Raw genomic sequence first — 26,673 nt, forward strand, 5'->3', positions numbered from 1 at the left:
CCTGTCCTAAGCCTTTGGGCCCAAGGAGACAGCAGCTCCTTGGCCACCTGACCGTGGTGGAGCCATGGGCTTGCCACCAGGCGCCTACCCTAAACTCGAGAAACAACTCCCAGAAAGACCTGGCCATCAGATGCCGTCTTCCTCCAGGATGTAGAAGCTTGGAGGAGGCATGGGGTTTAAGGGGAAGGAGTGGGGACAGTCCCCCAAAACTTCCTATTCAGTGCACGGGTAGTGTGCAGGGATCCTGTCACCTCTCCTGTGGAAGAAGCACAGGTCTGGTGCTCGAGTCGGCCTGAGCGCCAGAGTAAAAGGCCAAGTGATTCCTACACCGGGAGATGGTAGTGTGCATAGAGTGCCATCCTAGGCTAAGCGCGCTACTGCACGGTTGTGACTGTGTCTGCTTAGTTCGGCCTGGCAGGGTGAACCCAGGACGCGAACATGGAGCTCGGGAAAGCGAGGCCCAAGAGGCACCAGCTCTCCCGCAGCTCTTCTTCCCTGACGCGACTGAAGCCTTGCTGAGGAAGCAGCGGCGAAGTGCGGTTCGCTCCAAGCCAAAGCCTCTGAGAAAGCACAGCATTCGCTTAGAAATGTTCTGCGGGCTACTGCTGTTTGCCTGAGCCCAGTCTCGTGGCTGGAGAAACCCGCATACAGCGAAAGCCTCTTTGCCTTGTCATCTACCCTGGGAAATCACAGCATTCTTCGGGAAATCTGAGTTGAGTTTGGGGATGCTGGTGCTGCTTGCGATCTAGTCCCTGCAGGACGGTGGAAGATACCCGCATGGAGCGAAATACTCTTTGCTCTAGCATCCCTTCAGCCTGAGAGAGAAGCGTGGTTGCACACGTCTGTCACCGCGCTCCCCAGGAGCAAGTGTGTGGAAGGCGTAGCACGCCGCCCCCGGAGAAGAGTAGGAGCCCTAGGCCTTGGGGACGGAAAATGCTCGGGAAGCAGGATAGCCTGCCATGGCACGAACAGCAGGCCCGTATCAAGACAAGTGTCACCGGCTCCCTGTGCGGAGAGATGGAAGCCTGGCTGCTAAGGAGACATGAGGGGACGACTAGGGCAGGGGCACGTGCTATCCTCTGAGGAAGGAGTCTGGGCAGAAGGCAGGCCTGTCCTGTGCCTCTGGTCCCAAGGGAACAGCATCTCCTTGGCCACCTGTCCCAAGGGCAGACTTCGGCTTGCCACCAGGTGCCATACCCGCAACTCGCAGAAACAACCCCATGGAGAAACGGGCAGTCAGATGCCGTCTTCCACCAAGATGTGGCAGCGATGTGGGTGGCAGGGGGTGTGCCGGGGAAGGAGTGGAGACTGTCCCCCACAGTTCCCCATCCAAGTGCACGGGCTGGGTGCAGGGATCCTGTCCTCTCCTCTCTCCTGTGCTGAAGGCACTGGCCTAGACCCCGAGTCTGCCTAAGCACCAGAGCAAAAGGCATAGCCTTACCTACCCCAGGAGATGGTAATAGGCATAGAGTGCCATGCTAGGCCACGCAAGCTGCTGCAGGGCTGTAACTGTGTCTGCTTAGTTCGGCTTAACAAGGTGAACCGCGCGCGCGAAGTTGGAGCCCGGGAAAGCAAGGCCCAAGAGGCACCAGCTCTCCCGCGATTCTTCTTCCCTGCCGCAACAGAGCGAACGACCAAAGCCTTGCTGAGAAAGCAGCAGCATAGTGCGTTTCGCGCCAAGTTGGAAACCTCTGGGAAAGCATAGCAGTCCCTGGGAAATCAGAGTCGGTTCTGCGGGCTCTTCTGCTGCTTGCCTGAGCCCAGTCTCGCGGTGGGAGAAACCCGCATACAGCGAAACCCCTTTGCCCGGGCATCCCCTCTGGGAAAGCACAGCTTTCGTTGGGAAATCAGAATCGGATGTGTGTGATGCTGCAGCTTAATGCCTGAGCAGGTCTCCGCATCATGGTGGAAGATACCCGCATGGAGCGAAATCCTCTTTGCCCTAGCACCCCTCTGCCTGAGAGAAGCGCGGTTGCGCCTGTGGAAAGAGCCTTAAGGAAAGGGACACGTCTATCACTGCGCTCCCCAGGAACATGTCTGTGGAAGGTGCAGCACGCTGCCCAGGGAGAAGAGCAGGAGCCTTTGACTTTCTGGTCTGGAAACAGTTGCGAAACAGGAGAGCCGGCCCTGGCAGGCACAGCGGCCGGTGGCAATACAAGTATCACCCGCTCCCTGTGCAGAGAGACAGTAGCCTGTCTGCTACGGAGAGAGGAGGGGATGAGTAGGGCAGGGCGTATGCTCCACTCTTAGGAAGGAGTCTGGGCAGAAAGCATGCCTGTCCTGAGCCTCTGGGCCCAAGGAGACAGCAGCTCCTTGGCCACCTGTCCCTGGGGCAGACATGTGCTAGCCACCAGGAGCCTACGCTGAACTCGCAGAAACAGCTCCCTGAAATAACAGGGAGTCAGATGCCGTCTTCCTTCAGGATGTGGAAGCTTGGAGGAGGCATGGGGTTTAAGGGGATGGGGTGAGGACAGTCCCCGAAAGCTCCCTATTCAGTGCACGGGCGGTGTGCAGGAATCCTGTCACGTCTCCTTTCCTGTGGGGAAAGCACTGGGCTAGTCCGCAAGAATGCCTGAGCGCCAGAGTAAAAGGCCAAGCGATGCCTACACCGGGAGATGGTAGTGTGCATAGGGTGCCATCCTAGGCTCCGCACGCTACTGCAGGGTTGTGGCTGTGTCTGCTTAATTCGGCCTGGCAGGGTGAACCCAGGAGGCGAACATGGAGCCCGGGAAAAAAAGGCCCAAAAGGCACCAGCTCTCCCGCAGCTCTGCTTCCCTGACGCGACTGAAGCCTTGCTGAGGAAGCAGCGGCAAAGTGCTGTTCGCTCCAAGCCAAAGCCTCTGAGAAAGCACAGCATTCACTGAGAAATGTTCTGCGGGCTACTGCTGCTTGCCTCAGCCCAGTCTCGCGGCTGGAGAAACACGCATACAGCGAAGGGCTCTTTGCCTTGTCATCTACCCTGGGAAATCACAGCATTCGTTGGGAAATCTGAGTTGGGTTTGGGGATGCTGCTGCTGCTTGCCTGAGCTAGTCTCCGCAGCACGGTGGAAGATACCCGCATGGAGCGCAATACTCTTTGCCCTAGCATCCCCTCTGCCTGAGAGAGAAGCATGGTCGCACACGTCTGTCACCGCGCTCCTGAGGAGCAAGTGTGGGGAAGGCACAGCACGCCGCCCCCGGGGAAGAGAAGGAGCCATTGGCCTTGGGGTCGGGAAACGCTCGGGAAGCAGGATAGCCTGCCGTGGCATGAACAGCAGGCTAGTGGCAAGACAAGTGTCACCCGCTCCCTGTGCGGAGTGATGGAAGCCTGGCTGCTAAGGAGACATGAGGGGATGACTGGGGCAGTGGCGCGTGCTCCACTCTGAGGAAAAAGTCTGGGCAGAAGGCAGGCATGTACTGTGCCTCTGGTCCCAAGGGGACAGCATCTCGTTGGCCACCTGTCCCAAGGGCTGACGGGCTTGCCCCCAGGTGCCATACCCGGAACTCGCAGAAACAACCCCATGGAGAAACGGGCAGTCAGATGCCGTCTTCCACCAAGAGGTAGCAGTGTTGTGGGAGGCAGGGGGTGTGCCGGGGAAGGAGTGGAGACTGTCCCCCACAGTTCCCCATCCAAGTGCACGGGCCGTGTGTAGGGATCCTGTCGCCTCCTCTCTCCTGTGGTGATGGCACCCGCCTAGTCCCCGAGTCTGCCTGAGCACCTGAGCAAAAGGCAAAGCCTTACCAACACCAGGAGATGGTAATAGGCATAGAGTGCCATGCTAGGCCACGCACGCTGCTGCAGGGCTGTGACTGTGTCTGCTTAGTTCGGCTTAGCAAGGTGAACCCCGGGCGCGAACTTGGAGCCCGGGAAAGCAAGGACCAAGAGGCACCAGCTCTCCCGCGGCTCTTCTTTCCTGCCGGGACAGAGCGAACAACCAAAGCCTTGCTGAGGAAGCAGCAGTGAAGTGCGATTCCCGCCTAGCTGAAAACCTCTACAAAAGCATAGCAGTCGCTGGGAAATCAGAGTCGGTTCTGTGGGCTGATTTTGTTGCTTGCCTTAGCCTAGTATTCGCAGCACGATGGGAGAAACCCGCATAGAGCGAAAGCCTCTTTTCCGGGGCATCCCCTCTGGGAAAGCACAGCATTCTTTGGGAAATCAGAGTCGGGTCTGTGGGATGCTGCCTGCTGCTTGCCAGAGCTAGTCTCCACAGCACGGTGTAAGAAACCCGCATGGAGCGAAATCCTCTTTGCCTGGGCATCCCCTCTGCCTGAGAGAGAAGTGCGGTGGCACCTGTGGAAAGAGCCTTAAGGAAAGGGACATATCTGTCACTGCAGAGCGACGGAAACCTGACTTCTAAGGAGACACGAGGGGTAGATTAGGGCAGGGGAAAGAGCTCAACTCTGAGGAAGGAGTCTGGGCAGAAAGCATGCCGGTCCTGAGCCTTTGGGCTCAAGGAGACAGCAGCTCCTTGGCCAACTGTCCGTGGTGGAGCCATAGGCTTGCCACCAGGCGCCTACCCTAAACTCGAGAAACAACTCCCAGAAAGACCTGGCCATCAGATGCCGTCTTCCTCCAGGATGTAGAAGCTTGGAGGAGGCATGGAGTTTAAGGGGAAGGAGTGGGGACAGTCCCCCAAAGCTCCCTATTCAGTGCACGGGCGGTGTGCAGGGATCCTGTCACCTCTCCTTTCCTGTGGGAGAAGCTCAGGTCTAGTCCGCGAGTCGGCCTGAGCGCCAGAGTAAAAGGCCAAGCGATACCTACACCGGGAGATGGTAGTGTGCATAGAGTGCCATCCTAGGCTAAGCGCGCTACTGCACGGTTGTGACTGTGTCTGCTTAGTTCGGCCTGGCAGAGTGAACCCAGGACGCGAACATGGAGCCAGGGAAAGCGAGGCCCAAGAGGCACCAGCTCTCCCGCAGCTCTTCTTCCCTGACGCGACTGAAGCTGTGCTGAGGAAGCAGCGGCGAAGTGCTCTTTGCTCCAAGCCAAAGCCTCTGCGAAAGGACAGCATTCGCTGAGAAATGTTGTGCGGGCTGCTGCTGCTTGCCTGAGCCCAGTCTCGCGGCTGGAGAAACCCGCATACAGCGAAAGCCTCTTTGCCTGGGCATCTCCCTTCGGAAAGCACAGCATTCGTTGGGAAATCAGAGTTGGGTTTGGGGAGGCTGCTGCTGCTTGCCTAAGCGAGTCTCGGCAACATGGTGGAAGATACCCGCATGGAGCGAAATCCTCTTTGCCTTAGCATCCCCTCTGCCTGAGAGAGAAGCATGGTTGCACAAGTCTGTCACCGCGCTCCCCAGGAGCAAGTGTGGGGAAGGCACAGCACGCCGCCCCCGGGGAAGAGAAGGAGCCCTTGGCCTTGGGGTCGAGAAACGCTCGGGAACAGGATAGCCTGACGCGGCACGAAATGCAGGCCGGTGGCCAGACATGTGTCCCCCGCTCCCTGTGCGGAGAGATGGAAGCCTGGCTGCTAAGGAGACATGAGGGGACGACTAGGGCAGGGGCGCGTGCTCCACTCTGAGGAAGGAGTCTGGGCAGAAGGCAGGCCTGTCCTGTGCCTCTGTTACCAAGGGGACAGCATCTCCTTGGCCACCTGTCCCAAGGGCAGACTTGGGCTTGCCACCAGGTGCCATACCTGGAACTTGCAGAAACAACCCCATGGAGAAACGGTTAGTCAGATGCCATCTTCCACCAAGATGTGGCAGCATTGTGGGTGACAGGGGCTGCGGCAGGGAAGGAGTGGAGACAGTCCCCCACAGTTCCCCATCCCAGTGCCCGGGCCGTGTGCAGGGATCCTGTTGCCTCCTCTCTCCTGTGGTGAAGGCACTGGCCTAGACCCCGAGTCTGCCCGAGCGCCGGAGCAAAAGGCAAAGCCTTACCTAGGCCAGAAGATGGAATTAGGCATAGAGTGCCATGCTAGGCCACGCACGCTGCTGCAGGGTTGAGACTATGTCTGCCTAGTTCGGCTTAGCAAGGTGAAACCCGGGCGCGACCTTGGAGCCCGGGAAAGCAAGGACCAAGAGGCACCAGCTCTCTCGCGGCTCTTCTTCCCTGCTGCGAAAGAGCGAACGACCAAAGCCTTGCTGAGGAGGCAGCAGTGAAGTTCCGTTCGCGCCAAGCTGAAAACATCTGCGAAAGCATAACAGTCGCTGGGAAATCAGAGTCGGTTCTGTGGGCTGCTTTTGTTGCTTGCCTTAGCCTAGTATTCGCAGCTCGATGGGAGAAACCCGCATAGAGCGAAAGCCTCTTTTCCGGGGCATCCCCTCTGGGAAAGCACAGCATTATTTGGGAAATCAGAGTCGGGTCTGTGGGATTCTGCCTGCTGCTTGCCAGAGCTAGTCTCCACAGCACGGTGGAATAAACCCGCATGGAGCGAAATCCTCTTTGCCTGGGCATCCGCTCTGCCTGAGAGAGAAGCGCGGTGGTGCCTGTGGAAAGAGCCTTAAGGAAAGGGACACATCTGTCACTGCAGAGCAAAGGAAGTCTGGCTGCTAAGGAGACAGGAGGGGAAGATTAGGGCAGGGGAAAGGGCTCCACTCTGAGGAAGGAGTCTGGGCAGAAAGCATGCCTGTCCTGAGCCTTTGGGCCCAAGGAGACAGCAGCTCTTTGGCCACCTGACCGTGGTGGAGCCATGGGCTTGCCACGAGGCGCCTACCCTAAACTCGAGAAACAACTCCCAGAAAGACCTGGCCATCAGATGCCGTCTTCCTCCAGGATGTAGAAGCTTGGAGGAGGCACGGGGTTTAAGGGGAAGGAGTGGTGACAGTCACCCAAAGCTCCCTATTCAGTGCACGGGCGGTGTGCAGGGATCCTGTCACCTCTCCTTTCCTGTGGGGAAAGCACAGGCCTAGTCCACGAGTCGGCCTGAGCGCCAGAGTAAAAGGCCAAGCGATGCCTACACCGGGAGATTGTAGTGTGCATAGAGTGCCATCCTAGGCTAAGCGCGCTACTGCACGGTTGTGACTGTGTCTGCTTAGTTCGGCCTGGCATGGTGAACCCAGGACGCAAACATGGAGCCAGGGAAAGCGAGGCCCAAGAGGCACCAGCTCTCCCGCAGCTCTTCTTCCCTGACGCGACTGAAGCTGTGCTGAGGAAGCAGCGGCAAAGTGCTCTTCGCTCCAAACTAAAGCCTCTGCGAAAGCACAGCATTCGCTGAGAAATGTTGTGCGGGCTGCTGCTGCTTCCCTGAGCCCAGTCTTGCGGTGGGAGAAACCCGCATACAGCGAAAGCCTCTTTGCCTGGGCCTCTCCCTTCGGAAAGCACAGCATTCGTTGGGAAATCAGAGTTGGGTTTGGGGATGCTGCTGCTGCTTGCCTAAGCGAGTCTCGGCAACATGGTGGAAGATACCCGCATGGAGCGAAAACCTCTTTGCCCGGGCATCCCCTCTGGGAAAGCACAGCATTCTTTGGGAAATCAGAGTCGGGTCTGTGGGATGCTGCCTGCTGCTTGCCAGAGCTAGTCTCCACAGCACAGTGTAATAAACCCGCATGGAGCGAAATCCTCTTTGCCTGGGCATCCCCTCTGCATGAGAGAGATGCATGGTTGCACACGTCTGTCACTGCGCTCCCCAGGAGCAAGTGTGGGGAAGGCACAGCACACTGTCCCTGGGGAAGAGAAGGAGCCATTGGCCTTGGGGTCTGGAAAATTGAACAGCCACATGCAGAAAATGAAATTGGACCATCCTAACACCATACATTATAATCGACTGGAAATGGATGAAGAAGCATAATGTGAGAAAGGAATCCATCATAGTCCTTGAGGAGAGAACAGGTAGCAACTTCTTTGACCACAGCAGCAGCAACTTCTTCCTAGGAACATCGCGAAAGGCAAGGGAAGCAAGGGCAAGAATGAACTATTGGGATTTCATCAGATCCAAAAGCTTTTGCACTGCAAAGGAAACAGTTAACAAAGCCAAAAGATCACTGTCAGAAGTTATCTGGGAGAAGATATTTGCAAATGACATACCAGAAAAAGGGCCAGTATCCAAAATCTATAAAGAGCTTATCAAACTCAACACCCTAAAAACAAATAATCCAATGAAGAAATGGGCAGAGGACATGAACAGACATTTCTGCAAAGAATACATCCAAATGGCCAACAGACACATGAAAAAATGCTCCACATCACTCGGCATCAGGGAAATACAAATCAAAACCAGAATGAGATACCACCTCACACCGTTCAGAATGGCTAAAATGAACAAGTCCGTCAATGACAGATGCTGGCGAGGATGTGGAGAAAGGGCAACCCTCCTACACTGTATGTGGGAATGCAAGCTGGTGCAACCACTCTGGAAAACAGCGTGGACGTGCCTCAAAAAGCTGAAAATAGAACTACCCTATGACCCAGTGCTTGTAGTACTGGGTATATACCCTACAGATACAAACGTGGCATTCTGAAGGGGCACATGCACCCAAATGTTTATAGCAGCAATGTCCACAATAGTTAAACTATGGAAAGAAACTAAATGTCCTTCAACAGATGAATCAATAAATAAGATGTGGTATATATGTTCAATGGAATACTATGCAGCCATCAAAAGAAATGAAATCCTGCTATTTGTGATGACGTGGATGGAACTAGAGGGTATTATGCTTGGCGAAATAAATCAATCTGAGAAAGACAACTATCCTATGATCTCCCTGATATGATGAAGTGGAGATGCAACATAGGCAGTTTCGGGCGTACGAAAAGAAAAATAAAAAAAGATGGTATTAGGAGGGAGACAAACCATAAAAGACTGAATCTCACAAAACAGACTGAGGGTTGCTGGGGGGAGGTGTGTTGGGAGAGGATGGTGGGGGTATGGACATTGGAGAGGGCAGGTGCTATGGTGAGTGATGGTGAGTGCTGTGAAATGTGTAAACCTGGTGATTCACAGACCTGTACCCCTAGGGATTAAAACACATTATATAAAAAATTTTTAAAAATAATTTAAAAAACCCATTAAAGAAAAAACACAGATTGCAAGCCCAGAGCTAATCTCATATTCAATCAAAACTTTTGAAAGTTTTCCCCTTAAAGATCAGAAGAAAGACAAGTGTGTCCATTTTCACTACTCTCATTTGACACAGTAGTGGATGTCCTAGCCAGAGAAACAAGGAACACATAGAAATAAGAGACTCCAAAAAAAAAAAAAGGAAGAAGTAAAATTTTCTTTTTTTGGATAACATGAACTTACATGTTAAAAAATCCTAAAAAATTCACAATAAATTTGAATAAACAAATTTAGTAACATTACCAAATACAAGATCAATATATAAAAAAAAGAATTTTGTTTTGTTTCTTTTTTTTTTTTATGGACTGCTTCCCAGTTTGTCATGTCATCCTTGTTCAGTGATCATGCTAATCTTCTCTGCACCATTCCAATTTTAGTATATGTGCTGCCAAAGTAAGCACAAGACAGGAGCATTTTAACATTCTAATGATGAACTATCTGAAAAAATAAAGAAAACAATCTAATTCACAATAGCATCAAAAATAATAAAATACTTAGGAATAGATTTAACTAAGAAGATGAAAGATCTGTACTCCATAAACTATGACATTGATAAAGAAATTGAAGGTGACAGAAATGGAAAGATAGCTCATATTTATGAATGGTAAGAATTAACATTGTTAAAATGTCCATACTACCGTAAACCATCTGTAAATCCAATTCCTATCAAAAATCCAATGTTAGGGGCGCCTGGGTGGCTCAGTGGGTTAAGCCGCTGCCTTCGGCTCTGGTCATGATCCCAGGGTCCTGGGATCGAGCCCCGCATCAGGCTCTCTGCTCAGCAGGAAGCCTGCTTCCTCTTCTCTGTCTGCCTGCCTCTCTGCCTGCTTGTCATCTCTCTCTGTCAAATAAATAAATTAAAAATCTTTTAAAAAAATCCAATATTATTTTTTTACAGAAGTAAGTAAAGAATCCTAAAGTTTATATGAGACCATGAAAGACAACAAATAATCAAAGCAGTTCTGAGAAAGAATGAAGAAGGGAGATTACACTTCTTGATTTGAAACTATACTACAAAGCCCTCATGCTCAAAACAATAAAGTATACTGGCATAAAAACAGACCAATAAACAAGTAGAACAGAATTGAGAGTCCAGAAATAAATCCTTTCATACAGTCACCTAATATTTGACAGGGGCCAACATATGTAATGGGGAAAGATAGTCTGTTCAATAAATGATATTTAAAACTGAATAGTCACATAAACAGTATGAAAAGGGAACCTTATATCACTCATAAGTCTGAACTTGAAATAGATTAAAGACTTAAAGGTGATGCATGAAACTAAATTTCCTAAAGGAAAACATAGGAAAAATTCTCCTTGACATTGGTCTTGCCAATAGTTTTTTGGATACCAGACCAAAAACACAAGCAAAAAAAAGCAAAAATAAATAAATGGTATTACATCAAACTAACGTTTCTGCATTGCCAAAAAAAGGGAGAGAGAATGAAAACACAATCCACAGAATGTAAGAAAATACTTACGAATCTTATATCTGAAAAGAGGTTAATAACCAACAGATACAAATAGAAAAAAATATATGATTAAAAAAATAGCAAAAGGATATCAATAGACTTTTTTTTCAAAAAAGTTATATAAATGACCAACAGGAGCATTAAAAAGTGCTCAACGTAAAAATCTCAGGGCAAAGTCCTTATGTTGTTGTTGTTGTTGTTTACCTCTGAAAAACACAGCAAGATATTAGAATATATACTACCAAAAAATTGAAACTAACCAATTTTGGTAAATATAGGGGAAAACGGGGAACTTATGCACTGTAATAGGGATATAAATTTGTATGGAAAACAGTATGGAGATATGGAGATATATTATTAAAAGTAAAATTACCATATGATTCAGTAATCCCACTTCTAGGTATCTATCTAAAGAAAACGAAGTCACTGTTCAAAGACATATCTGCACTCTTATGTTTATTATAAAATTATTAACTCTAAGCAAGAGATGGAAATAACTTCAGTATCCATTAATGGATGAATGAGTAAAATAAGTATGGTAAATATATACTACGGAATACTACTTAACCATGAAAAATTAAGAAATACTGCCATTTACAACAGCATGGATGGATCTTGAAGGTATTATTCTAAGTGAAATATTTCAAAGATTTTATATATTTTTTTTAATTTATGTATTATGATATCCCTTACATACAGAATCTGAGGAAAAGGAAAACTAATGGAAACTTAGAGTTGAGTTGACAAGGGGTGAACCTGGGGTGGAGTAAGGTGGTCAAAGGGTGCAAACTTGCAACTATAATATAAAAAAGTTCTGGGGATCTAATGTACAGCATGATGATCATAGTTAATAAGATATACATACTTTTTTTATTGTGCTTCCCTTTATTAAACTTTGCATATATCACATTCTTACAAGTTGAAAGTTTATAGCAATCTTGTATAAAAAAGGTCTGCTGCCACCATTTTTCTAAAAACATTTGTTCATTTTGTGTCTCTCTGTCACATGTTGGTAATTCTTGCAATATTTCAAGTTTTTTACATTATTATTGTATTTGTTATGGTGAACTGTGATCAGTAATTATGACCCACTGGAAACTCAGAACTAGTGTACTTAAGGTATATACATTGTTTTTCTTTAAAAACATAATGCTTTTGAACAGTGCAGTATAGTTTTTATTTTTTATATGCACTGGGAAAAATAATTTTTTATATGCACTGGGAAACCAAAAAATATAATAATTTGACTTAGTTTATTGAGATAATCACTTTATTGAGGCAGTCTGGAACAAAACCCACAAGACCTCTGAAGTTTATCTCTACTATACTATATACATAAAAGTTGCTAAGAGAGTAGATCTTAAAATTCCTTACGATAAATGCATAAAAAACAGTGGCAACTATACGAGATAGTAGATGTATTAACATTTTTATGTAGATTATATTGCAATAAAGATGTATACCAATTTATCAAATTGTACAAAATTTACACAATGTTAAAAGTTTGCAATGTTATAAGAAATGATTTCTTAAATTTACAAATATGTCAATTTTTTTCAATAAAGCTGGAAAAAACTTTTTGTAGAATTAATCTATTTTTCAAAAAAGGAATTAAGGCAGTAGAAACTGCAACTAACTCAGAAATAATAGAATATAAAATCCATTTTCGTTATATACATTGTGACAAAAAGTATTACTTAGTTTACAATGGAGGAGTACTTATGAAACATGAAGGATGGTCTATAAATAAGGCTGAAAGAGCTCAGTTTTAAGGTTTAAATTTAAAATCTACTTTTGAAATACTAAACTGACCACCCAGTGTTCCAAACATAAATGTCTTAACTGCATTAATTTATTTCATACAACTCTATAATCTAGTTTCATAAGAAAACAGCATGCAAATTTTGAATAAGACACACTTGCTTAAGTTTCTTTATGTTCAACAGTAAAGGATACCTCCCTAAAAACAAATAGAAGAAAAATCAGCATATTTATTATGATAATTATTATTCATAAGGAGATTCATATTGAATTAGGGAATATATATCCTCAGAGGGGGTAAAGTAAAATGAAATTTATTTTGGTAAATGTGTCTATGAATAGTCAATACAATGCCTCAATATAAATGAATATTACCATTTTGAACAATTTAATTACTATTACTAGAATTATTATAAGTATAAAAATAGCTATCATTTTAGCATGGAATATGAGATTCTCATGCTCCATGCTTCATCACATCCACACAACAACGCAGCATAATAAGTATTATCATCACCATTTCATGGGTGAAAAAACTGAGGCTAACACATTTAGATAACTGGTTTATGATTACATGGGTAGCAAAAATGCATCACACTAATTTAGGCTTTATGATTTCAGAATTGTACTCTTACCATTGCACATTCTATTACTCTGTAAATACTTGGCCTGTTTTCATTTGGTTCTTTAATTTTATTCATGTGGTGATGGCTTAAAGCTTCATTTAAAGGAAGCTTAAAAATTTCATTTAACCAAAAGCTCCCAAGAATTAAAAATGTCATTGATCTAATGTAGACATGAATATCATTAGTTAATGGGTAACTATATATTTTCCACTCTAGTGAGATAAAAGAGTATTTTTCTAAGTTTTAGTCTCTCAGTGTTAAAAAGGACTTTGTTAAAATAGAAATATTTAGACAAAGGTGATCAAAAGTCTGGATCAGGTCACCTTAAGGTAAATATTAGGAACCTGAGGAAACAAATGGAGATTTGAACACTGAGCTATGATATAATGAATGGTTTCAAGTATTTAGTAGAGTATAGAAAAGCCCTTTAAAGCCTGGTCTTAGCCTAGCATTGCAGCTTCTGGGATATCTGTCTATCATCTATCTATCTAGATTTAATGTGAAAACTTTTTTAACTTAAAGATTTTGAGAAATAGAACATAATCAGCACCATAGAAGATCTGTTTATGATAACAACCTAGCCCCTCCTCCCAGTTTGTTAATATTCTCTCTTATTTAATGTAACATTGTGCAAATAGACCACTACTGATCTGCCGTTATGAATGAAATAGCTATAATCATCTGTTTGCATATCCTGGTGAAAATATTCATTTAGTTCCATGTTGTATTTCTAGGAATGGACCAAATTTTTATTTTTATTTTTAAGTTTTCTAAATATTGTCCAACTTACCTCAAATGTTTTTATTATGGGCACTTTCATTCTTTCACATTCTTGCAAGGCAATTTTACTGTTGCCCAATATGGTAAGTGTGTAATAGTATGTCATTTTAGGTTTTAATTTATTTTTAATTTAATTTAATTTAATTCCAGATTCATAATAAAGATAAACAGTTTTTATATATGAGTGGCCATTTGGATTACCCTTTCTGTAAAGTGCATGCTCAAATCTTTTGATATCTTAACATTGTGTCATACTGACTTCTTTAATAGTAGATTTTCTGAATGAACTTTTAGCTGTGTAGGTCTTCTCTATTTTATTTTGAACTTGTTTTCATTTCAAAATCTTTATATTTATTTTCATAATCTGCTTTTATTTTTCTTTGTCTATTATCTATCTATCTATCTATTTATTTGCAAGCAAGAGAGAGCGAGCAAGTGAGAGTGCAGGGAGGGATAGAAAAAGAAGGGAAAAGAATCTTAAGCAGGCTCCAGGCTCAGCACAGAGCCCAACTCTGGGCTCTATTTCACAACCCTGACATCATGACCTGAGCCAAATTGAAAGAGATAAAATAAAATTAAGGTGTTAAAAAAAAAGGAAAAAGAATTGGAGGTTTAATTAAGTGAGCCACCCAGGCACCCCTGTGGTACCTTAAATTAGCTGTCATATTTTTAAAGTTCTAGAGTATCCATTTGTTCATTTATAAAACCTTTCTCAATATCATTTTTAGTGTCAGTTTTTGGTTCAATTTGCTTCCCCTCTCATTTCTTTGAGCAGAGTAATCAAGCCATTTTACAATCTTTATTGATCATTTTAACATCATACTTAATCCCATTTTGTCTATCAAATCTTGTTAATGGTTTTTCTTTGTGTGCTTTGTTACATTTTGCTATGTTCAAGACATTATATTTGAAACTCTTATTGAGTAGGGATAATTAAGAGCTATAATAATGGTATGGTCCTCCTTGGCAGGATTTTCTCTTATATCTGAGACTCTACAAGACAATCATACTCCAAATTCAGTGATTGAATTTCTCAGTTTACACAGAAGGCAAGGTAGGCTATAGTCTTATTTCTGCTTCTCCTTGTGCTTTGGGGATCTCAAGTTAAATTTGGGTTGTACCAAAGTCCTCAAATTTGATTGCTGCTGGATTTTGAATTTTGTTTCTCTAGTATCAAGAGTCTATTAACAACACAGCTCAGTGTGTTTTAGCAGTTTCAAATGCTCTCATAGCTAAAATGGCTTCAGGGCATATATCTCTAGGCTCTCATTGTATTTCGTATTTTGGCCCAGTAATCCCTCACTTATTTTTATAATCATTCTGATATTTTTAACTTTAAAAGCTATTTTGTCTGGATTTTTAGTTGTCTTAAGTAGGAGTTTTTAGATCACCATTACTAGAAGCAACAACAAATATACATGAAAATATCTGCAGTAGTTTATCACATCTTTATGGCTTTGAACTTCCATAAGCTGAGGCATCCTTCTCTAATCACTTAGGCAAACTCCAATTTACCCTTTAAAACAACACAAGAATTGCTTCATTTAAGAACATGTTCAGGGATGACTCTTCCCCACTGTTCTTACCAACATTCCCACACACTCTTTGCTACCCACACCTTGTTTATGAACTTTCGTTAGGTATATCAGCGTGACCAGAATTTTGCTCTATTGTATTTTTGTCCTTTAGAGCTTTAATTAAATATGAATTCCATAGAAAGTCTGTCCCTTTTCTTTCAAACCTGGGTTAGTTATTTCTTCTCATTCTTTGTCAGAAGTTACTTTATTAGAGAAACTTATAGCTCTATTGTGACTTTGGAGCCTTTACAGTTTTTCGACTGGAAAAATCACCCATCCCTGAGATTTTTACGCAGCTTCCTAGCTGATATTATTCAGAAATCTGTTCAAAACAGACTTTTTCAGGGAGGCCCTTTTGGACTACTCAGTTTAAAAACCTCTTCTCAATCACTGCACTTTTAAAAATGTGCTTATTTAGTTCAAATATGCATCTCTATTAAAGAAAAATCAGTACGTTTTTTTTTTTAAAGTTGGTTTACCTATTATCTATCTCTCCCATTAAAATGATTCCTCTGGGCTGGGGTTTTGTTGTGCTCATCTTAGGCCAGGCACTCAATAAATTGTCTCTGAATGATTGAATTGTTTGACTCCCTTGCTAGATTCTCAACTTCATGAGGCCAAGGATTGTTCTATTCAGTCCTTCTTTATCCTCAATGTCTGTTATATTGCAGTCACTTACGTGACTAATGGGAAAAATCACAGAAAGAAAGAGTTAAAACTACAGAAAAACCCTGTAGGTTCAATAACACAAAGCTTTCTAAAATTATTTAGCCCAGGAATTGAATACTGGCTGCACTTTTTATTTTTTTTAAATGGTATTGAATTTAATTTAAATGGAAATACTGGAATGGTAGAATAATAAAAAAATTATAAAAGCAACTTGCTCCTTAAAGTAAGAATTATATAGGGCATCTCTTCTAGAAGCAAAATTTTCAAATGTCAAACATCTGAAAGCATAGAAGGAGAAGTAAGAGTGTGAATTGTACTTCAATGCTCTTTTCTTTATATTCAACAAACAGCTTCACTCACACACCTTTCCAATTTTTTCAACTCTTTTGACAAAGCCTTCAGAGGAGTTACTGCTGATGACAACCATCACAGCCTAACAGGAGAAATTTTATAAAGAAAAATAATAGCATGTTTTTCCCAAATTGTTAAGGATATGGTGAAGCTCTGTCGGATTCAAAGGAGGAATGTGCAATTCCATGCTATATATAATAATAACTTATTTTAATATTGGCTTTGCAATTTTTCAGATATATCCATTTACTGAAACCACTATCAAATAAACAAAAACAAACAAATGAACAGGGGTTCGAGACAGAAATTATCTAATCTAAAAATAGCACATGTTCACAGAATACACAACACATATCCCAAGTACTACTATAGGTTTCAAGTAATAGTCAAAACAATAGTAAAAATGATTCAGACCCTACCAGTCAAATCATAAATGGGACCTTAACTGTAAATCCTTATCTTTAGATCAAAGAGGGTAATTGGGGGCTGAAGATACATTATAGAACTAATATGTTATAAAACTCCTCTGAAATGAGTCATTTATTCCATCACTTTTCCTGCACAGCTGCTGACCCATGTTTTGGTTCCTGGAAATAGCTGCTACCCTGTCATACTTCTTTAAAGCACATATATTGATAACTCTACTCATTCCTCCATTCCTCTGTGACTGTCACTGTGTTAAAATGTGGAGTCAGCTCACTCACTTGTGATGGTAATAAAGTAGATGAGTTTGCAAAGTATTTTGTTATTTCTAAAAATGCAAAAACCAAATTACATTGAAATCATAAGGGGTGTTTCATGGAGAGCTGTAGGATGTGGTTTCTTGTGTAATCCACAGAGATTAGCTCCAACACATATTTAAACTCTCCTCTAGGAGCAACCTTAGTGGTAAAGCAAGAAGATAAACAGATGTATACACACCCTGGCACAAAATTATCACTTATGTTTGGCTTCCTAGTCTCCTCGTGTTACTTATTTATCTTAACTTCTCTCTGAAAGCAGGGAACATAGAATCTCAATCAGTTGACATTTTTCTACTGAATTACCCAATAGTCCGATCATACCCCTAATACTTTTTAAAATTATTTCACTCATAATCCCAAATCTGCTTTGCTTCCTCATCTTAGTACACTGTAATTTGATTTCAAAATGAGGACAGTTGTCAGTAATGCCACATTCATTCATCTATTTTACAATTCCATGTGCTTATAACTATGAAGATATGTTAATAACATCCATTCCAATAAGCCACCCTAAATTTATTATCATGAAACAAGACCTCAAGAAAGAGAATTCAAAATCATCCATGTATTTGCAACTTATTGCAATAAAGCCTTTATCAATAGACTTCCCTGTGCACATGGTGGTCAAATTGCTGGTGAAAACCAGCCAGATCTATTACAAGCTTTCTCATGGCTTCTAGGTAACCCAAGTGAGCCTTTATTGATACTGGGAAGGGATAAAGCAGGGAAGGGATAAACAGTGCTATAAGATTTGGCTAGACAAAAGTAATGACTCTCATTACAAAGTGAGTATTTTTTTTTCAAGCTTTAGTTCAGTTTATTTTTCTTGTATAAAACTATGTAGTAGCCACAGCTGGAGCCTGGGTCCTCTGAACAGAGACTCTGGTGTGGGTCTTCACAAGATGGTCCGTGAACTCCTGATAGGGAGACTTGGTGAACACAGTCTCCTTCCAGAGATCAGGGGTGAGATAGCTGTAGGTCTTGGAGATGGCATCGAAAGTAGCCTTGGCAAAGTTCCCTAGGGTGGCAGTGCAGCCCCTGGCCGAGGTGTAGCAGTCGTCAATACCAGCCATCATCAGCAGTTTCTTGGGCACAGGGGCCGAGACAATGCCAGTGCCTCTGGGGGCGGGGATGAGACGCACCAGCACAGAGCCACAGCGGCCAGTCACCTTGCATGGGACAGTGTGGTGCTTGCCGATCTTGTTCCCCCAGTAGCCTCGCCGCACAGGGACAATGGAAAGCTTCGCCAGAATGATGGCTCCGCGGATGGCAGTGGCTACCTCCTTGGAACACTTGACACCCAAACCGACGTGTCCATTGTAATCTCCGATGGCGACAAATGCCTTGAACCTGGTCCGCTGGCCCGCACGCGTCTGCTTCTGCACAGGCATGATCTTCAAAACCTCGTCCTTGAGGGAGGCTCCCAGGAAGAAGTCGATGATCTCAGACTCCTTGATGGGCAGGGAGAAGAGATAGATCTCCTCCAGGGACTTGATCTTCATGTCCTTGACCAGGCGGCCCAGCTTGGTGACGGGGATCCACTCCTTGTCCGCGGCCTTGCCCCCGCGAGCTCCGTGGCCTCGGCCCCGGCCCTGACCACGGCCCCGGCCCCGGCCCCAGATGCCGCTGCCGAAGCCACCGCGGAAACCGCCGCGGCCTCCCATTCCAGGGCCCCTGAGCCCTCCGGGCTCTCCCGCAGCACCGGCGTCATCCGCCATTTGGTATTCTCTCGGAGAGGAAACAAAGTGAGTATTTTAAAGCAAAAGAGCCTGTTGGGAATATTGTTTTATAAAATAGTGGTTTTTTTTATTAACTTTTAAAATTCAATTAGGTAACATATAGTGTACCATTAGTTTCAAATGTAGATTTCAGTTATTCATCCATAGCATATAATAGCTAATGCTCAGTACTTACTGTGATAGCTTCTTGAAAGCAGAATTTTAACCCACTGAGCCACCCAGGCGCCCTTGAAAGCAGAATTTTAGATCACATTTTCTGATTACTTCCATGTCGTACAACACTTTCCTGCTAGCAACCTTCAAAACATACTGTTTGTTAGAGGAATTTCTTTAATAATAAATAAATAGGAATTCATTTAAATTTATAAATATATAAAATAAATAGGAATTTATTTAAATTTATTTAAATATTACACACTGTTTCATTGTTCATAAATAAGGTGATGATATATATTATAGCCATTAGTTGGTAGCACTGATATATCACTATCTTTTTACTTCTCAGTGCATTCTCTTTACACAAATAGATATATATTTTAAAAAATGTGAATCTGTGGCAAACTTGTAAAAAACCCTATACAGTAAAGTTTATCATTTTAAGTAATCTCAATTATCTTCCTCAATTGTGATAGTATATCCTTCTATCTAGGCCAGATATTGTATGAGGGATTTGAAGACACATACTTTTCTAAATTTCACTTTTCTCATCTGCAAAATGCTTATCATGATCCTACAAAAAAATACACTTATAATTTTTTGATGAAAATTTATTTATTTATTTTAAGATTTTATTTCTTTATCAGAGAGAGTGGGCGAGAGAGCAAGCACAGGCAGACAGAATGGCAGGCAGAGGTAGAGGGAGAAGCAGGCTCCGGCCGAGCAAGGAGCCAGATGCGGGACTCGATCCCAGGATGCTGGGATCATGACCTGAGCCAAAGGCAGCTGCTTAATCAACTGAGCCACCCAGGCGTCCCTTTTGATGAAAATTTAATCTGTATAAACAATATATTTGTTGTAATGCGTGGTTCATGGAAAACATCTTTTTTAATTATAAGCAGTATTAGAAATTAAGTAAATGTGTCTATAATATTTAAAGTTTTAACACATAATTCCACTGCTTTGCCTTATTTTCTCAAATCCCTTTACCACTTTCACTGACAGAGTCAAATGTACTTTTTCTACTAGTAGCCAGCTCTTTGTCTTTTGTCAGAAAGATGCCCTTGTGAATTATTTATAATAGAGATATTAGCAATAATAATAATAATAATAAATAGCAATGAAAATGTTAAAAAAAAAGTTTTCTTAACTAATTAGGGTTCTTAGACATCAATTAGAGGAACCACCTCGGGCAAGCAAATTAATCTGCAAGACATTCCCAGAATTAACAAGTCAGTCAGATACAGGGTTGTCTGTAGACTGAAAAGAACTAGGTTTGGAAAATAGGAAAGGACAGTGAAAAAAGTGATCAAATTTTTGGGCAAAATAAACTCTTAGGTGTCCTTTCAATGGAGTCCTGTTCATTATGTAGCAGAAACTCTGGAGATTATCTCAATCCATTGGAGTCACCCCGTTTATTAGCTTGCTATTGACAAAGTTATTTACAAACTGTAGAGCAAGAGGTTATAATGTAGAAAACTGATGGTAATGCACAGGATTCTTGTTAACAATAATGCAAGTTAGTGATTTTTCATTAGAAAACATAAATTCTATAACCCAAATTATGGGCCCAGAGCACTTCTGCTGCACAACTCTGCTTATATCCCAAATAACCATGTGAACTAGTTTTAATATCTGCTTCTCTTATTAATTTTTGAATAAAAATTCTTGACACAAGTATTTTATAATTGTGTGATAATCATGAATTTAATTTTTGGAGAACAAAACACACTTTAGCATAACTAGGTTCGTTCACAGAACCAGCCTTGATAACACACTTCTATATGTTAGAAATGATGTAATAAATGTAGAATATTGGGCACTTGTTTGGTATTCTTTGCCATGTTTTGCACTATCTAAAAAGAGATCAGTGAACTTGGACTGGAGTTAGTAGACATGGAAGAAAATAAAATATTACAGAGAAGAATACTCTGTGGTCCACAACCTAAACGGGCTGGGATTCCCATCATTTGGATCCCTGTAGCTTTACAGAAGTCAATTAAATTTTTGTATCTCTGATTAAAGTTGATTCCCCAGTACTTTTTCAAACATCTCTTGTAAAGTATTGTTTCCCAGACAAAAAGGGATTTTGCACATGTATCTGCCTTTGTCTCTGGTCATGATCTCAGTCAGGATCCTGGGATCGAGCCCCATTTCGGGCTTCCTGCTCATTAGGGAGTATACTTCTCAGTCTCTCTCTGCAGCTACATCCCCCTGCCCCACTCATGCTCTCTCTCTCTCAAATAAATAAATACAATCTTTAATTTTTTAATTAAAAATAAGATAAATAAATTAAAATAAAAAGTCTGGGCTTACTGCCCCATTTAGCTCCTTTTGTTTTTTTGAGTTGTATTTAAAGCAGCATGAGAGAACATGAGGCTCTCAAACTTAAAAAAAAAAAGGAAAAAATTGAGTTTTGTTAGGATTTAAGATCTTGTCTGCTAGACAAAAACGTTGGCTTTGTTAACATGTGAAAATTAACAAAAGGGAATAAGATCAAATTCTAATAATTTTTGTAGAAATTAAAAATTTTCTCCAACCCAATTACATACAGACCCATTAAGTAAATTCATTCCAATGTCCCAAACCAACCTTTTCTAATAGTAATGCATCTGTGTAAACAGGGTCAACCCAAGGAATAAATAAATATTATTATTTTTTTCCTGTTTCTTCCACAGTCTCATCTGGGTATATTGGTAGCAAGCCAATTATCTATCTTATAAGACATGATATCATAAGGAAGGTTATTCTGTCCATTTGAAACAACTGAAAATCATTGTAATTTTATCTTGGTGCAGTAACTTGAGATGGCACAGTGTGGTTTATGAATATATTTTATTTTTTTTTTTACTGGGAAGAAGAGATTATAGAGATATTGGTTATCCAAGAGAGACTGACAGGTGTTGATAGTTGCCAGGTCAATATCCATCTACTTTTTCCTTTAGTATCAGAAAGCACTGAGGGATTGACAACAAGGAAACTTAAAACAACATCAAATATTTTATTGTCTCTTTTCTAGTTACATTGTAACCATATGACAAAGTATCAGTCGTACAAGATATCATTCTCTTTTATCTCTATCTTTCTGCCAGAAATGTGGGCTTAATAGTGAGAACTCCAACAGCAATTTTTGCAACTGTGAATAAAAAGCCATGAAAACCTCTAAGATAGTTCACTTCACTTTCTTAAGACTCTGAACCAACACCAGAAAACACTCTCTGTAGTCTTCTTGTTAAATGAAAAATATGGTTAAACCACTTTTGACAGTCTACTACCTACAGCAAAATGTAAATCTTAATTGAAATATGTCCTCTCAGCTGTGCTTAAGCAACTGAGTCCTGAGCTTTTCAGGTTTTCAGTCTGAAAGAGTACACCTCGGGTGCTCTGAAAGGGAAGAGAAAGGACACCCTGTTCTCCATATAAATTAAAGAAGAGAAATCTGTGCATTTAAGTGGGCCATATAAAATTTATCAAGCAATTATCTCCTAACTCCTTCCTATCCAAATTACCTGATATGCTCTCCCTACTCCTTTATTCCACGTTACTGCCTTTTCACAACATGTCTTCTGTTATTTCCTTCTTGCAAGCTAGTTTTGTTTTCTCCATCTAAAAAAATCAACAATCATTGTGTATTTCAATTCCCATTTTCCTCAAATGCATTGATTCTTCTTATCTATTACTCTTTTCTCATACTCAGTGTCTTTGTCTTTATGGGGTTTGTACTTTGCTTTTCCCCATCCTTTACTGCCATTATATAATCAATCTAATAACTTCTTAGAGAAAGTTAAAAATTCCTGCATAGCCACACGTGAACACAAAGTCACTGATTTTTAGCAAACCTATAAGATAGTCAGACATCCATTCAATTTCTTTTTTTTAAGATTTTATTTATTTATTTGACAGAGAGAGATGACAAGCAGGCAGAGCGGCAGGCAGAGAGAGAGGAGGAAGCAGTCTCCCTGCTGAGCAGAGAGCCTGATTTGGGGCTCGGTCCCAGGACCCTGGGATCATGACCTGAGCCGAAGGCAGCGGCTTAACCCACTGAGCCACCCAGGCGTCCCTCCATTCAATTTCTTAACTGAGTCCCAAATGCATCCTGACTTCTAACCTAAACCTAAGCTCTACTTCTTACACGTTGTTATATGACCAAATTCTTTCAGTTCAGTATTTTGTAACATTTAATATTAATCAATTGATGCTTTGTTTGTGTATTTCTATGAAAATAATTTGAATATTGTAGATTTATTGTTATATTTATAGGTTTATAATCAAAGTTTCATCAGTTGAAGTTTTTGGAAATTTCAGATATAATGATTAACCTAAAATGATACTGCCTCAAATCCCTCTGATATCAAGGCCCAACACCTGATTATAGCCAAACCTGTGGTGGATAGTTCCATGGGAAATTGCAGTTACTTAACACTGATAGCATCTCATGTTCTCTCTCTCATTTTAGAATGTCTCCAACACAACCCAAAAGTGTAGGAGAGTTAATGTCCTCTGAGGACAGCTCTCAGTGAAGTGGAAATAAGAGCCATAGATAAAATTGTCAGTTTTCAGGTCTTCATGAGGACAACTTAAAGAAGTTTCTCAGGACCTTTCAGTAAAAGCAAGCCTTCATTTTCTATCCACAAGAATTATATCAACAATGTACCTCTTTGACAAAGTTGCTTCTTCACTGTATCACTTTCCCATTCTTTTCTACCTTGGATAATCTCCCAGATAAACTAACAGTACTCAAATCCTTTGTCCTACTCTTTGCTCTCAGGATAAATGGAGCCAAAAGACTTAGATTAATATCAAGTTCTGAATGGGATCTTAGAGCTATTTCTGTCCAGATTTTCATAAACATAGGGACCTTTGAATTATCAGGCTATAAATAAGTTCTAAATGGAGGGGGCAAAAGCAAAAAGTAGAAATTTTTATGTTTGATTATTAATCATGATTAATTGACTTTATTGATTATTATAAATACTAACATTATAAAAGTGTGGATCTTTGTAAAACAATGTCATATTGTAAGAAAGAAGTTGCATAATCCTTTTGAGAATATTAAACCAAGTGTTCAGGTGCCATCTAATTTCTTGTTTAATCCAGAACTTTGGTGTGCATCATCTTGAGGAATAGGATTTTGAAGTCCAGACAGACTAAGAGAAAACTGATCCAAATGTGTGTGTTTATATTTCTGCTTTTGTTGTAAAAATCAAAGTGTGATTGCTGGTTTAAAATGGTAAAACTAATAATGTTCATGGACTCAATTATAAATTTTCTAATTGTATGGGAAGAATCCAATAAACATATAATTAATTGATTTGCAAATCCTCAAAGAGCTACAGGATCAGGTAGTGGTATGTTCTGATTCAACAGCATCATAATGCAGCATTTTATGTGTGTGGCTAATGGATATTTTCATGAATGTTTGCTAGCTAGTCAGCCAATACAGAGAAATATTAGGTAGAGTAATTACTCACAGTTGTGTTTAATAAAATGAGAGAAAATTATCAAATGACACTAATAATAATAATCCTATAGCAGGCTAAATATTCAATGATAATTACAAGTATTAATCTAGCTTTCTTCCCTGATTATGACTCTTCTCTCCTTTATCATAATGGGAGTAGCAGATTGTCTGCAATGAATTGTGAAAACCCAGCAGTGACTTTGGCAGTGAAGGCCTCCTATCAATTTTGATAGGTAAAAGGATTCTGGTTGGTCTTGAGCAAATGTGTCAATTTTTTTATTCTGTGTGTGTCATAAAAGAAAGAAGCAATAGTAAATTCTTGCTGTTATTCCATGGAGCCAATAAAATCATACTGCCAACAAGAGGCTGTTGACACCGTAATTGTAGTTAACTGTCTTGAAATACTACGCCTGGAAATAAAATCCTAATATTTCACATAACCTCTTTTTTTAAAAGAAACAAAACAAAACAAAACAACTATACTGCTTACATTTAGGGCCCTGCTGTTGTGTAACTATTTTTGAACATGTCTTCTGTAAGTGTATATATATATATATACATATTTTTCTGTGCAATAAATTCATTTAGAGATAAATTTGGATTGCAAATTATTTTGGGGGAGGCGTGGTATTTGTGGCTAGTCTTACAAGTAAAAAGGACTAAAAGAAAAAAAAACATTTTTTATTACAGCATATTTACATCTGTCCAAGGTACTTATCTACTATAATACTGACTAATGTATAATACTGTACACAAAGAAAGAAGTTAAATGAGTTATAATTCAGTCAATGTATAGCTGGCCATTTTAAAACTTACCACTGAATCTTTCTGGTATGAAATGTGATATCTGGCAATCTGGTCCAGTTCATTACATCAGGTCATTTGTATGTTCTTATTACCATTTTGATAGCATAGCACATTTTATAACCCAGACATTTAACAATGGAACTATGATGCATGTATTTTCAAAAGTATAGACATACATGAAGCTATGAGGTCAAAAAAGATGAATGTCCGTAGTACCATATAGACTCAAGAAATGAAAGTGTCCAAGGGTATGAGTGTGACTTATGAATATTGTATAAGATTAGGCCAACATGTGGTTTTGATATAAATAATCTGTTCTTAAATTAGAATTACAATCGTTGAGTACAGTGTTGAAAATGGCAGATAGATTTTACCTCACTAGGGAAAATGGAAAAATGTTTAGTTTGGTCAGATTTTCACTTAACTTCTGAAAAATCTTACGTTTGAGAGAACCCTTCTGAAATAAGAATCCTTAAAGACATAACCCCTTTGGCACAAGTTTTCAAGAAACTTGTTTGATGTTGTAGACAATTCTATGGCACACGTACTGTTCTAGATGTTTCATGCCAATAATATGTAAGCCATACCAAGGCTACATATACATATAGAGATGTTACTCAGCTTACAAGGGGGCTATGTACAGAGAAACACATAAAAAATTGAAAATGCATTTAATACCCCAAAACTATCAAATATCATAACTTACCTTAAGCTTATTTAAACATACTCAGAACACTTACATTTGCCTGCATTTGGGCAAAATTATCTTAAGCAAAGCCTATTTTATAACAAAGTATCAAATATCACATGCAATTTATTAAATATTACACTAAAAAAAGAAGAATATATATATATTCTATATATATATTCTATATATAGAATGCTTGTAAGAATATCAGGTGTTCACCCCTGTAATCTTCTAGCTGACTGGAAGCTGTGGCTTACTGCCACTGCCCAGAATCACAAGATGGCACCATATAGAACAAGAGTTTCAGGTGGTAGGTGTTGTAAGTTTTATCCAAACTGACATTGGTCAAACTCGTTTTTGTCATCATATATGTCAAGTAGTTTTCTCAGGTTTATTTTTAGAATATCCTTGTATAATGAATATTTACACTGATATCTAGTATAAAAATCTTGCAATTTAACATTAGAAACATTAAGATATTGAAAATCAATCTATTTCTTTAATTCATTGAAGACATTTTTGGCTTGTTTCCAGTACTTTCTTACTGGTTAAAAAATGAATTTGAAGTAGTCTGGATTTCATTATTATATGGCACTTTCCCTTTGACGATATTCTATATTAGCTATCTGAGAAGAATTTATTTTTTTAATTTTATTTATTTGAAAGAGAGAGAGTGAGAGAAAGCACAAGCAGGGGGAGCAGCAGGATGAGGGAGAAGCAAACTCCCGGCTAAGCAGGGAATCTGTTGCAGAACTGAGTCCCAGGACCCTAAGATCATGACCCGAGCTAAAGGCTCAGGCGTTTAACTGACTGAGCCACCCAGGTGTCCCAATCTGAGAAGAGTTCTGTATGCTATTCCTATTAA

This window comes from Mustela nivalis (assembly GCF_964662115.1).
Source record: "Mustela nivalis genome assembly, contig: HAP1_SCAFFOLD_165, whole genome shotgun sequence".
In the NCBI taxonomy this organism is placed as follows: Eukaryota; Metazoa; Chordata; class Mammalia; order Carnivora; family Mustelidae; genus Mustela; species Mustela nivalis.